We start from the raw sequence: 14,978 nt of genomic DNA, 5'->3' as shown, positions 1-14,978 counted from the left end.
TATGATAAGAATTATTTATAATCCATACTCTGAACCTTCAAAAACATTCTTTGAACAATTAAATCCACCTCTAGATCTGCTGGTGCTACACTTCGAAGGAAGAGCATTCGAATCCGAATTCTGACAAATTAAAACATTGACGTTCGAAAACTCGATTTTTAAAAGCCGGCAACGAAATATCTCTGTAGATCCATTGCATTCCGACTCCTTAATAATTTACTTTAGTTCAGCACTTTACTTCAGCATAAATATAAGTAATGTTTACATCTCCGTGTAATAGCATATTATGTAAATAAGCACATGACAAGCATAACATCTTGTATTCTGTTTGTCTAGACGACCCGTCTCCGGTTATATCAAGTATTCTTATTCATGTTATTTGCATTTCTAAATTAAAGTTATTTTTTTCGTATTTGTTTGATTTATTTGAAAGAAAAATGAAATACGTATCTATACTTTAATAATTATTTTACTATTTACTTTGTATACTCCATAGTGCCTCTGTAGTCAACTTGTATTTCTATATCGTAATATCAAATAATAGTGAAAATGGATGTATGGATAAGTAGATTCTTCGTCATGTAACTTAGATAAGTTATTTTTATACATCTCACGTTTTCTCACTAAAGATTATCGAAATGCGACTTGACTAGGGAAGCTGAACTAGTATTAAGATTTCCTTTCATAAAATACTTTAGTAAAACGCATGTTTGTGTATAATGTATATTTACACAGTTCTGATTTATATAGTCTAATCAAGAGAAAATTGGGATAAATATCTTTAAATGTAATATTTTGAAATGAAACGACTTTTACGGATTTTATCGCGGTTTAATTTTTGGTTTTAGTTTGTAATATTTTGCTTTATTTAGACGTTTGTTTCATGTAAAATTATTACTTACATTAAGATAAGTTCTACTTACTCAAGGCTGTACCTGTCTACATAAAATTTATTTCATTTACAACTTCTCAAGCTCCTCAAAAACGTATTTATACACTTATAGCGTCCAAAGGCTTTATTACCTACCTACCTTAATGAAAAAGATAATATAAGCAATGTGTTTCAAAAACAAATTATGTACCTACCTACTCTGCAGATTGGTTCCAGAGAGCAACCAGCGCGAATCTCGATAATTGACCGGCAGCCGCTAGCGGGCAGGCAGGTTGCAAGGGCCTGACATCACCTGATAATGTAATATTATTGCAGCTGTGGAAAAGAGACGTCGCGCGTACGCTGTCGCACTCCCACGAATACTATAGCAATTTATTTAGAGTCCCACTCAGGCAGAACCTTCTAAAGAAATGAAATGCTGTTGTTTGAGCCACTAAGATGACGCCAAAGTCACCTCAGTACTTAGGTACTATTTTTATGTATGTAGTCTATAAATAACAATTACCCAACCAATAACCCAACAATCTCACGAAAAAAAAAAGTAAATAACATTATTTCTTGTTTGTTCCTACAATACTTACCCAATACTCTGGATTTCACAAAATTTTATCAATTTCCCTATTACTGGACCCAAACAGACGGTGTTGGGTAATTTTGGTATAAATTAACTATGTAAAAAAACATCACAAAACTATTTTGTAGGGTTCGTCTCGCAGCGTGATGGAGAACTTGTTCCTCCACAAGTATACGCATTTTTATGCCCTTCTTTCAAACACATTAGCAGTAAGTCTGTTATTACAGTGATGAGTGAAGCTTTTTAACCGACTTCAAGAAGAAGCAGGTTCTCAATTCGTCTGTATATTTTTATTACCTTCATACTACGAACTCGATGAACCGATTTTGTTATTTTTTTTTTTTCATTTTGCTTAGCATAGCTGTCATGTCATTTGGTGAGATAAATTCATCAAGTTTGGCTCATGTTTTTTTTAATTCAAGAACGATTTACCAATTTCATTCTCTTATTAATCCTAATACATCTTAAATTTTCCGCTTTATAATGGATAATTAATTATTCCTATTTTGAGACCTCAAAATTGAGAAATAGAAAAATAATAAAATTACAATTCATATTGAGATTTGCTGAGCGGAACGCCATCTAGTGGGAGTTTGTGGGCGCCATATAGTACAACGTTTAGGCAAAGGCCGCAACTACTTCATTCTAGATGGCGTTTGAATGGAATAAAAATCTCCAGCTTTTCTAAAGCAGATGGCGCTATTTAGTAACAATACGAGTATTGTTTATTTATAATTTTGCCAATTTGAAATCAAACCTTCGACATATGAAAAAGGTTTCCTTATTGACATTTAATGTTCTCATTCCTAAACGCGCATGACTTTTTACTGTGGGGGTCAATGCGCATAGTCAAAGCATTGCGCATTTCGTGGCTAACCTAACCGAGTCGATCGACCAGCAGCAGCGAACGAGCTGTCAGTGCGAAAACCTATTCATTTCGTCTTTGTGCTGTATTTTGGTGCCTAGTGTATTCAAGCGTGTGCTAAGTGTATTGGAAGGCGTATCGTATAATTTGGGTGCTAGTAAACAATAAACTTACAGGTAAGTCCTTTTAATTTTAATGTACAAATAATATTTCTACCGTTGTCTCCTGTTTTTGTGAGATCGACTTTATAAATTAGTCAGCTCGGCATAATTTTGGTTAAATATCCGTTTGCACCTACTAGCGGATTATTATATCAGACCTTTTGTGCTCGAATATAATAATATTTTGCCGGTACGCCTACTTTCCCGGTTAAGATAACTGGAGCCCTATTTTTGCTGACTTATTTGATGATGTCATGGGCGGATATCTCTGACGTTTACATACAAAATTGTTAATTTATCAACTCTGTACAAGCTAATACACTGAATCATAAGATAAACAAGCAATAAGATTCAAATAATGTATGAAATACAATTTTACAAAACTTATATGGCTTAAATTTAAATTCCTGGTCTGGTTTCTGACTACATATTTTAAGTTTAAACTCAACTAAATATTTTAAGTCTTCAATAATATGTGCTAAGTAAATCTTTATTATCATCATTAGTGTGATGTTTTTGCACTGTGTGAAATTTATTCAATAAAGCTCTCTCCATTCAATACAAATTGCATCAAGGAGAAAATTACTTTCTAAATTATACAAAGACAAAGTGAAGATGCACTAAACCAGTTTCTTGTCTTTCTCCATTATGACCGAAGAAAAAGTATATTATGAAGAAGCTATTAATACAAGATATAATACAAATATTTTAATAATGCATATTTGATAAAACATACTTTTAAATGCATAAGTTTTAAGGTAAATTATATTGAATTGAAATATTTATTTTGTGGACTTGGGTATTGATTCCAAACCTCTTATGAGGTAATTAAAAACTGAGGCCAGTTACAAAAATCTAAAATTTAAGTTAAGTATACCACGCTGGTTTGGGGCAAATTCAGTTAGTTTTCTGTCATCAAGAATTTATACATTTTAAAAGGAATAAAAATGTAACAATATATGTCATACATCGAAACGAATAATGTTAATGGCCCAAAAAATTATAGAATGTTTATTATTCTTTTATCACGGTTACAACCTGATATTTTTTTATTTTTTTGGAGAGTATTCCGCTTGTATACATCATCTTTATGCCAGCCTGGTGTCACCTTCCGCTGGGTACAAACCTCTTTTCTTTCCTTCCACATTTTTCTTCCTTGTGCCAACAGTTCTCAAGTAAATTAATAAATATTTACCTGTAGTAAATACTCTTTATGTAACTTTAACCATTACCAACCTTCTTAATTTTATTCACCTTATTCTTTCTATGCGAATACAATCTTATCTATCTTATAGGAAAATATTAACAATTGCACCACAATATACTTACCAAATGAAGTATTATTGAAATATGTTATCTCACTTGTCATCATAGATAAATGAAATTAATGGATAGTAGCAAATATTATCTATTAATTATATCTTTATCTTTAAAATTGTATGCTACCGAAAAGACCAACAAACTTTTTATATTTATGAAAAAAGAAATGTTGAGATATTATTATCTTGACCTGACTTTTAACAAAGGGCATATTAAGATCCAATGGGTTGTTACAGACAAAAAATTGACGTTTTGTGTTATGGGGTCCTTTAAAAAAATGTGTCTTTTGGTAATAACTATATATATATGTATGTAATACCCTATTAAGTCTAATCATTTTTAGACGAGATTACAAGACATAATATACCTACACCTACTTATATTTTTTAATTTCATTGTTGTTTTTTTTTCTAAAATTACAAAGGTCATGTAAAAAAACATTAATGAACTTATCCTAATCAGATAGAATATGCTGGAAGTCAGCCAGATCCCCTTGACCTGGCCGTTTTCCAGAGCTACTACTTAGACCAAACGCGTATCAAGAATGCGATGAGAAAAGCAGTAGAGATAGTTTTAGCTAATCGTAAAACAAACTTATGAGAGGTGGATACAAGGATTTTGCCTTGACAATTTATTAGTTTCGAGTCCTTGAGTAAAATAAAACAGTGCATAATCGACAGCAAAATGCAAATACTCAAAACCAACTGTAATAATATTTAAAACCTTATTCTTATATCGAATCTGTACATCGTGCTCGGAAGTTTAGCTGTTTCTTAATTCTTTGCAAACCTATGTATTATCCCGTATGTGCGATCCGCGTATCTGTCAAGATCATCACACCACCTTCCTAGCCAACAACCTCGATTAACTTAAAAAAACCGTATAGAAAAAGAAATCCTTCTTACAATGTGCTATACGCAGGTCTATGTTACAGTAGTCTATGGCGTTTCTAATATTACATCGACTCTCCTCAATTGCTTCCTAATTACGTTCAAATCCGTTCGACTATTAACGCTTGAAAGCGATTTCAAGGAGGTTTAAAATGCTATATCAAATATCGCTAATAGTTAAATCTCCCTTCAACTCCTTAACATCGACTCAAATAAATAAATTGGATATTAAATGGATTTTATGATAGTGTTCAATAATTTTGAATCCGCTTCCTGAGAATGTTTGTATTTAAATTTGTAATTACGTAGTATGAAGGTAATTTACACCCAAATAGTGGAGTCCCTAATTATTTTGGGACATATTGAAACCGGGACTGATAGGTCTAATGTAATACGGAAGGGACATGACTACGGAACCCGCCCATTTATGTGATACTAGCTCTTTGTTGAATAATCAACATATAATAGGTGTAAGGGCCTAGCCCGCAGCCGCAGCCATGTGGTATGTGAATAATATTATCTTTCTCCAGCTGGTAACGATTCATATTCAATAAGTTGTCATGGAAATCATAAAACAAAGTAACCTTTATGCGAAACTGTCATAAAATAAAATAACTTTGTGGGGGAAAAACATTTAAAACGCACACCAAAATAATACACATTGCCATTAACCTAGACGTATTGCAAGATTTCTTCTAGAAGAACTAGAAGATAGTGCCTGAAGGCGTGTTGTCACTTGCAATGTTAAAACATACGCACGTTGAAAACAATATTATGCTACTGAAAGGTATCGTAAAATTAATATAAATAATCTGTATTATTTCTTAAAAGTTAAATTAAGTTAATGAAGTTATAATTAAAACGAGATTTTCCTTAAGAAGCTAATGAGATCACGAACGTAATCGTAATGTTTTCAACTTGTAACATAAATTTAATGATTAAAAAAATATTTTTCTATAAAGATGTGCCCGTCTAATCTAATGACTTGACTAGCGGCATTTTTCGACAACTTCTCATATTGTTTAAGGGGTACGATCATTCATTTGTAGTTTTTACCAACATCCAGCTGATCCCTTTTCACAACATTCCTTTTTAAACGGAGACGACCCTATAACCTAAATATCCTACATTTCGGTCCAAAAACGGCATATGCAGGTGACATGTGATTAAAAACCCGCCGAATTGTCCACTCAATAACACCAATATGGACGGTTCAAATCATTCATCTGTCGTGTAACACCACCGGACGCTAAACCAGTTGGACTGGAAGCTAAATGGATTGTGTGGGGATTACTCGCTTCCACCATTTCCGATCACTCGCGTTTCCTGAATTCAGTTGTGTGTAAGCTATTTTTAGAATGAAACAATTACTGCTTTAGGGACTCAATACTCAATGATTTATTGCGTTCCATAATGTACATGATGATCTTAACAATATAATGATACAAAACCATTATGGACCCTGTCGGGCACAGCAAAAGGACCTTAGAACTTTACATATAAAAAGGGAAAACGGAATATACTGAGACGCTGCTGTCTGTCACTCCGTCTGTCTGTCAAAAGCCTGTATCTCCTTCACCGTGTCCTCTGGACTGTTGAAATGTTCATAGATTAAGTATTTCTGCTGCCTGTATAACAACACATTAGCAAGCGAATCAGAATTGCACTTAACCAGTCTTTATTAATAGTCAACCCTAGACAAGAGTATTTTAGTAGGCTGTCTACTAAAATACTACTTATAAATATACAGAAGAGTCGTTATAATACATTGTCGAACAAGAATAGCACAATGGCAGTAAAACGTAGGAAATTAGTTCTTTCGACTAACTTTAAATTGATCCGTACACAAGTGCATTAGCTATTCGTGTTACTTACTTTCAATATTTGTTTAAATCTACATTTTGCTCCATTTTCTGTGCCGTGGTAAGGACAAAATGGCGCAGGCAATATGGGTAAATTTCTCTTAGTTGTTATTAGTATAGTTAAACCAGTGAATGTATAATAAAAAAAATATTTATTGCACTCTGAAACATATTTTTCTGTCTTGAAAATACTCAAATTAATTTAATCATGTAGGTACATTAATTTTGCAAAAGCGTTAAACTGATTGTGGCCTGTATTCATAATAAATTAATAGCCTGCCCTAGTTTTGTCCATCCCGACCTACAAAAAATTTCTACATGTGACCTGTGATATTTAAAACCTAAAAAAATATGGCTATCTCAAGCGCCAGAATGTTACGTTAGAAAACAGCGAAAAAGAACTATCTAACTATCTTCGTACAATCGCTCGAAATAACAATAGTTAGCTCTTTGTGTCAAAATCATCTGTATTCCAAGGCACTACGGTCGTTTTTGCCTTTAGCATTTATGGGTGAAAACTGGAGTGCTTACTGTACGATATTTGGTGCCCACAGCCTTGTGATACAGCAATATTAAAACCCGTCAAGCCATGAAATTGCTATTTCAGGATTGTTACGAGATCTATATGAACAGACGGTGGTGATTACAGTTTTAAAAAATATGAATAAATCAGAAACATCCCTTTAACAAATGAAGAAGAAAATTTATAATGAAAAAGAAAATGGGATGTTGTTGCTGAAGTTTAATAAAATTTAAAGCAGACGTAATAAAAAATGAGTCTTTGAATTATTTTAATGAGATGAGAAAAGCTGATTAATTTTGATGAGCCCAGAGACCCTTAAATCTTAATAAACAGATTATATTTCGTAGGGTTCATAAATAATGCATGTTTTAATATGGTTTAGTTCCAAAAGACGACGGTATTTTTCATTCAGCCAAACATTTTTCAGGATTCAATATCCAATGTCAATTCTAAAATATTGCTTGATCTTTCTCGAAATATTTTCTAATAAAAATCGATTGCGCATAAAGTATTTTGCAAAGGAAATAACGTCTCGAAGCTTTCAAATTTCCTTTCGACTTAGCTTAGCTCACAGACGGTGTGTAAAATCCGTTGCAGCACTTGCAAAATGAAAATAAAAACTAAATTGTGTTCTTTCGATCTAAGAACTTCGTTTTTTTTCTCTGAATAGACCTGCGTATGTCTTGGAGGAAGAAGTAACCCACGTTTTGTTTTCTTGGGATTAAAACTTAATCAATTTCCTAGATCTATAAAAATCGGTTCAGTGGTTTATTTATGAAAATGTAGCAGGCACACCTGGCACACCCACAAAGCTTCTTTCACATTATATTATAATATTTTTATTATTACTACAGATAAAACTAGAGTAACATATTTTACACTGTTCGCGTGAGTTCTAACAATGTGTTGGATATAATATTTTATTTAATTATCGTGGGAACTAGAATGGTTACCTAACAGGCACGTTGCAGACTAATGCTGCGTTTACAATATCATTATAACAACGGCGTATTCATTGTAGTGTTCAAAGTGAACAGACAACTGCAGTTTGGATTCAAATGTCTCTAATGAGGTTGCAGTAATGGGGCTTCCTCTCGAAAAAAACATCATCTGTAAAAATTATAACTGTATCTATCACGGATTATGAAATACAGCTTTGTGATGGACGGACTTACAGCGAAGCCTCAGTAATAGGTTCCCGTTTTAACTCTTTGGATGGGAAACACCTAAAACAATCACTGTACCAAACGTGTAAAGTGAGTGTATACGAGCAGGATCGCTCTAGCACCAAACTGTAACTGAACCCGTCGGAAGATCTTGACTAAAATCTACACATACTATTGAGTATACTGATATCGAACTTCCGAGTAATATCGAAGAGGGGACAAAAGTCGTCGCCAGTCAACCCGATATTAATTACTCGAAATGAGATACCATACTTCTAATAATTTATTGTTTATTACGTTAATGAAATTTTGCTATGCCAAATAAAGTTTAATTTGTTCAAAACTAGTTACGAAATATTCATTGATAAATTCATATTTTTATGTTCACAATTTCAATTCAAGCGCCTTAACGCTGCGTAACTCGAGCGAAGGATATGATCTAAAATACTATGAGATTTATCAGTAGAAGTATGGGCAAGACTAGGTGAATGAAAAAATCCTGATTTTGTAAAAACATCCCCGATGAACCTTTTTTTGTAAAACACAGACGCAGACGAGGCCAAAATGTGTCCCAAGGAGGCGAGAATTTGTGTCGCTATAAATAGCGTTCGGTTTCAGAAACCTCGATTTACACAAAAACCGTTTATCACATGTCAAACGCTGTGATTGGGTCTAACTAGTCCTTAGTATTTTGGGTGATTGCCCACAGCGCAGTCGGAGAGAGAATTTGATAACAAGTCAATCATCTTTAGCGTTAGGTTCAGGACTTTGAAATGCTGCATGTATAAACATATCTTATAAGTACAAGTAAAAAAAAGTGTTCCGAACACCGCCCGAAATAGAATGAACTCAAATCAAGCCCGAATCAAGCCCTTGACTCGACTTACACGCAAGGCTTGATTATGTTGCATATCTTCCTTGCTAAATGAAAGCGATATATTTAAGGGAAAGAGGCACGATAAAGAATAAGCTAGAAAAATAATCTAGGTCTATCATGTCTTTCTATAGGCCGTGGCCTCAGTTGTCATTATTGAAGATGCGAATAGCATCACTGAGGCAATAAATATTAAATACTGTAATTGACACACTTTTTTATGGCCTCAAGCCGCATACTTTCATTTCAAAGGCAATATTATTATAGTGATAGAGCCACAAGCCAAGCAAAAATGCTGAGACATTTAGATTTACATTCCTCCGAAATAACGTAGTTTATTTAGGAGCACCAACAATTTTTTTTAAAGATACGACATGTACTTTTTTTCTATTAAGGCTTTTTATATGAAATTCTAACCGCACAAACACACCATAATATTTACACGACTTTACTATTTAAAAAAACCTTTGTGGAGAAAAAATTGTATGCTCGTATGGTTGTTCATTCAGTCCTCAGCGTATTACATTAACTTATTTCAGAGAAACTGTTGACGTTTGCCTCCTACTCCTTTCTCATATAAACAAACGTTAATAAAAGTATTTGCGTCAGCACTTAGAAAAGGATACTGTACCATCGATTACCCAGTGTTTACTATCTATTACTGAACACACACCCTTACTGTTAAGGTAATAAAGTCTAATATACTACGTCACAAGCGATATCATATTACTAAGAGGTACAGTCGTACAGCATAACTTAAAGAATACGTCATCTTAAAACACGGTCTTAGCTCAAAGCCGTAAGGTTTGATATCGTATATCTTCGTAACCATTGGCGTGTGATGAACTGTAGATAATTGTACGTATTTAACTGACATGAGACCGTCTTGTGTGATAAGGGTTAATATTTTTGTAATTAATACAAGCCCGCCTGAAGCGAGGTCGAGTTTAGTGAAAATGTTCGTTAATACAAGTGCTACCTGTTATTACAAAGGTCAAAGGTTAACCGTGTTCTTGTGGGTAATGAGAAAATTAACCCATTCATGTTGGAATTATGAACGAGATGTATTTTATTTATAAAGTAAACTAAGCTTTATTTATACTAGTTAGTCTTTTATTCTAGGAGTGGTTGAGTTAGTCTTATTGCTTTATACAGAATATGCAAATTTTGTTAATTTTGTTTGCCTTCATTCGAAAAACTCATAGAAACTGTTATAGTTAGTTAAAGATAATCAAATAAATGAAGGGTCTTATTTACAGAAGGCTTAGTAATTTAATATTGTCCCACACATTATTTATGGAGGCGTAATAATCCACGTACCCAATTAAGAATGTATAGCTCCGCAAACCGTTGCTATTTAAGTTGATAATTACTCAAATTGTTAGAAGGATTAAATTTATCTACATACATATTTCATTTCATTAATTAAAGTTTCAATATTAATTAAGAAGAATCGTTATAGAAAAAGTTGCATAGTCGACTCCAAAACACCTGCATACCCGTTTCAATTTATTTCGAAAAAGAAAGAACTCATTATTTTGTAGTGAGCCAGTCTAACTTAGCATTAACTTTCCTCGCTGTTGTTACCTATTCGTTTCATTTTAATAAGTTGCATTTAATGAATTGATGCGTAACGAGTAAGTCTTGCATTTAGCGAGCAGCGAGCTGGCTCGGCTGGGCTGTGTGGAGCGCGCGGGGGTTGCGCGCGTCTATTGATTTTCAACGCGAACCCGCGAACGTGCTCCGTCCGCGGCTCCCGTATCTCCGCAAACACTAAGATTACGACTACCCGCAGTTTAGGGAACAATAACGCTTAACTATCCTAATATAAAAAAAAAACATCTGTAAACACACACATTCACAAGTTCTCCAACTAATACACCAAGATGTCTAACGTATATGTGTAGATGTAGGTGGGTGCGTATGTAAATGTAATTTCGTACGAGCGTCTAGTCTTCGATGACACTAAAGGGGTGGGGTTAGTCTGCACACAGCTAGCTGTAATGACGTCAGCGGGATGTGAAGATTGAATCACTATCCACGCGCTGTCTCCGACCTTTGCCTCAAGGACAAATCTCTTAGACCAAGACAAAGAGAATTACAGTTTCGATTAATTCTTTTCATTACTACTTTTCGCGTAGATTAAATCGTCGTAGCAGCTTGCGTAGACATTTTTCTGCGCATTTGGCTACGGATCAAAACGCTCGTAGCCAGATATTGACAGAATGCTCTTCACGGCATTCACGGAAGCATGATTACGTGTCGATATGCAAACGTGTCTCGCGTTGTATAAATATAACATTACTTCAACATAAACTGAGCATTTCCTACAAAAATACCTTTGGAGTTACCTCATTACTGTGTTTGAACAATGCAATGATTCATCTAAGATGTTAGTTAATTTGCATCACTTAACGATACGGCAAATCAAACACCACCAACTACTCTTTCAATTCTAGTGAAACATTTCGCATGATAAACTATAATTAAAGTGAATTTTAGTTGGCTGATATTTATTGACAAACAAACTATTTTAATGATCTCTGTGAAGGTTGAATACGGCATTATACATAGCTTATACATAGCTCGGTTTATATTCTACATTGTAATTATTTTTCACTGTCGTTTTAACTTCATGCGGACTCCCGGGCTATTGTTTATGTTGTTTAAACAAAGCTCTGCTTGTTTGTTCGTTGGAGAGTTTCCGATTTGAAACATGAAAGGGGAAAGTTGGTTCCCAGATGTGCAGTTTTAGGTTTTCATGTACGATTTAACTGTTGTAATATTTCTATACAGTTGAAAATGTAGAGCTATTTTTATGACTAGGTGTTTATTAGAGGATGTATAAAGAAATAGAGTGGCTTATGGATATGTATTCAACTATTTTTGAGGGGTGTGACCCTTGACTCGTTTAAACGTTTATTTGTTGTTATATTTTTATAGAGCCTTCTTGAGTTCCCACTCCTTGGCAAAGACTTCCCCTTTATTCTTTCAGTTTGTACGTCGTACATTCTTTACTGTATTCTGAGTGGTTAAGTTAGATATTACACGGAATCTAAATTGCATACTGACCAAGTTTCTTAAACTATTATTTTGCATATCAAAGTAAAACCTGAAAACATGATAAATTCTCGCTTAAAATACAGAAGCAAATATGAAATAACACTAAAATGTGTTGAACGTATATGATTATGGAAATATGGCCGTTAAGATAAGAATATGTCGCGGTTACGTACCAGGCGGGGACGGCTTTAATGAATAAAGGTGGGTCTAGACTAAACACACTGATAGACTATAAAGAAAATTATATTTTTATGTACTTTATAATGAAAATATGGTCTGTAGTATATTGTTTTAATTGATATGATACTTCCTTATTATGCCCACTGCATCACGTTACCTCCCTTTAATTGTGAAGTGTATATTTTTATATGTTCATGGTAGATTTGTCTCGATTGTTTTTTCGGATGGGAGAACTGCTATGTTCTTTGAAATCACCGCACATATCTCAGACACAGACTACCCTGACGAAATATTAGCAAAAAGTAAATTAAAATCAGTGTGGAACCAGTTAACCGTAGCCTGAATTCACCTTTATACCTGAACAAAGACCCTCAAACCCCCGCAGTCGACCTGCGGAGTTAACTACAGGCCAGCATTAAAATTCAACGCCGGCTACAGTCGGTACCGCTCGGAGCAAACCCTAAACGCTTGCTGGTATTACATTGTTCACGTATTTAATTATAAAACCATGTTGTTCAGGTTTATTTTGAAAACCTTGCTTCGTGCTGTTCATTTGAACTCCTATTTCATAGATTTTATAGGTAATGGTGGGGAGAACAGCGTGGGTAATTCGATATTGATTTCTAATTTAGGAACTCGGAAGCTTTCATTGTGTTTGCAAAGTTCGTAGTTCGCTCTTTTATAGTCTTGTTTCTATTGAGTATTCGAAACTGTTTCAACTGCAAAAAATTTCGTCACCTTGCGAAAACGTTAAGTTTTTACCACTAAAATAACTCAAACATTGTAAAGCAATTTAAGAGGACCATTTTAGTTGTACATTTAAGATTCTTATACAAACGGCCCAACGAGTGACCGCAGTAATTATAACTAACGACAACTCCCAACTTTAAGGCAACTTGTCCCAAAACTAACGATCCTCTGTACCCATTTACATGTTCAATGTAATTTTGGAGATGTATTCGAAAGATATGATAGTTCACACGCAGTTGTAGATATTGCGGTCAAATGTTTCATGTTTCTGAGTATTTACGGGTGCTTTTGGCAGGGACATGAAATGAGGTTATTTGGTGAAAAAGTTGTAATTTTACACATGACCATTGATGATGGAACTTTGGTAGGGGCTTAACCGAGCCTTAAAACGGTTTTTAAATGCAATAGGAAAAAACATTTTATGAAAGCAAAATAATACCAATATTCTGGATAGGTTAGTTTTCCTCTAAGATAATAAAAGATGACTTTCCCTAAGACTAGATCAGCACACGAAAATTTTACATTACAATAGCATACCATAATGCAAAGCCAATATTCAGTAGACATTTCACTCGTGGAATCACATGCATAATCGGAATGGTACAGACGATGTGTATTATATAACATATAGCTCTATATATACAAATATATCTTTAGTTTCCAATAGTAGGCGTGACAGAAGTAGGTCAGTCCGATGCCTCGGGCATTGCCAAGTTACTGCAACTTGAACGTGGCCCAAGTTCAGGCTTCGTTATTTATGGTCTACCAAATTTGAGTTTTGTAATACATTTCTACCACTTTGTTCTTGAAGTTTCTTAGTGTATTTTTATATAAATCTCGCTCCAAAACAAGGAGGATTTTTCGTGCCGTTTCTGAGATTTGTCGGTTTTATAGGTTTAGTTTTCAGAAACAAATACTTTTCGAGAAAAAGATTTACTTACACTGGACGGATGGAAAGGTTATGTCTGTAAATATATACTACCTACCTATTAGTAAAATTGAGCTCCGCCTTCGACTTCTTCATCTAAATGGGTTGAAGCGATGTAAAATAATCTTCTTAATACCAAGATATTTATAGCTCCAATCAGATATTGAACGATGTTCAAAATGGAATGCCATATTACTTTCATCATTTCCTCATCAAAGTCCCTTCCCCCTTTGAATGGTCCTAGCTGAGGTCCAAATTTATGGATGGTCGCATGACCAAACATAAACCTGGTGATCTAGTTTAATGAAACTCAATTATGTGACTACACCGACTATTGTATGTTACGTTAACTTTGTTGTTGGTTAGTATCCGGTATCAAAGTAAAACTGTAATGGACTCTATGAAACTCATGTTGGAAAGTGCATTTAGTTGCGCTCATACATATTGGAGTGCTAGAATGGGAAACTTGTAAATTAGGCCACATCATTTCAAGTGGTCTGGATTATATTGGACGAAATAGCGTCAGAAACACAGATAACTTCATTTTGTTGAATGTACTTCTGAAAAGGTTTTCCCTACTTGACTCCAGATTTTTCTGTCAGGACTTCTGGAGTTGCTTTACCAATATCATCCAGGGCGATCCTGCGATCGTTTTTCAGCGAATACCTACTTTTAGTCATCTTAGTGTTTGTGAAACTGTCCAAAATGCAAGCAACCTTGGAAAGAGCTTAAAATTTCGAGTTTCTAATGCAAAAAATCCTTTGCCATGCTTTGCGGTTTTCAATTTAAGTTCTCTACGAAGACCACGCGTATATCAAAGCTGTTACGTGTTTGTCAGCTGCGGTGTATGGAGGCACGTGATAAAACCGTTTTGCTTCCGCACTGTTGGAAGTCAACCAACTCATAAATAATGAGAAATCTGAGCGACCT

The 14,978-nt window shown here is 34.4% G+C and overlaps 1 protein-coding gene across 5 annotated transcripts in view; it reads left to right on the top strand.

Annotated features, from left to right (window-relative positions):
* Positions 1-2,211: 2,211 nt before the first annotated feature.
* The window catches only part of LOC113498479 (synaptosomal-associated protein 25), a 30,550-nt gene continuing 17,783 nt past the window's right edge, over positions 2,212-14,978 (top strand). For 2 of the 5 annotated variants that reach the window (XM_026878481.1, XM_026878480.1), the window contains exon 1: positions 2,214-2,507. The gene's annotated coding sequence lies outside the window, so the exon portion shown is untranslated. Of the gene's footprint in view, positions 2,508-14,978 lie in introns of all 5 variants that reach the window. The other 3 variants (XM_026878484.1, XM_026878482.1, XM_026878479.1) reach the window with 3 other exon arrangements.

This window comes from Trichoplusia ni, chromosome 11, assembly GCF_003590095.1.
Source record: "Trichoplusia ni isolate ovarian cell line Hi5 chromosome 11, tn1, whole genome shotgun sequence".
Classification (NCBI taxonomy): domain Eukaryota; kingdom Metazoa; phylum Arthropoda; class Insecta; order Lepidoptera; family Noctuidae; genus Trichoplusia; species Trichoplusia ni.
The sequence above is the reverse complement of the archived record's forward strand: the minus strand, read 5'-3'. Positions and strand labels throughout refer to the sequence as shown.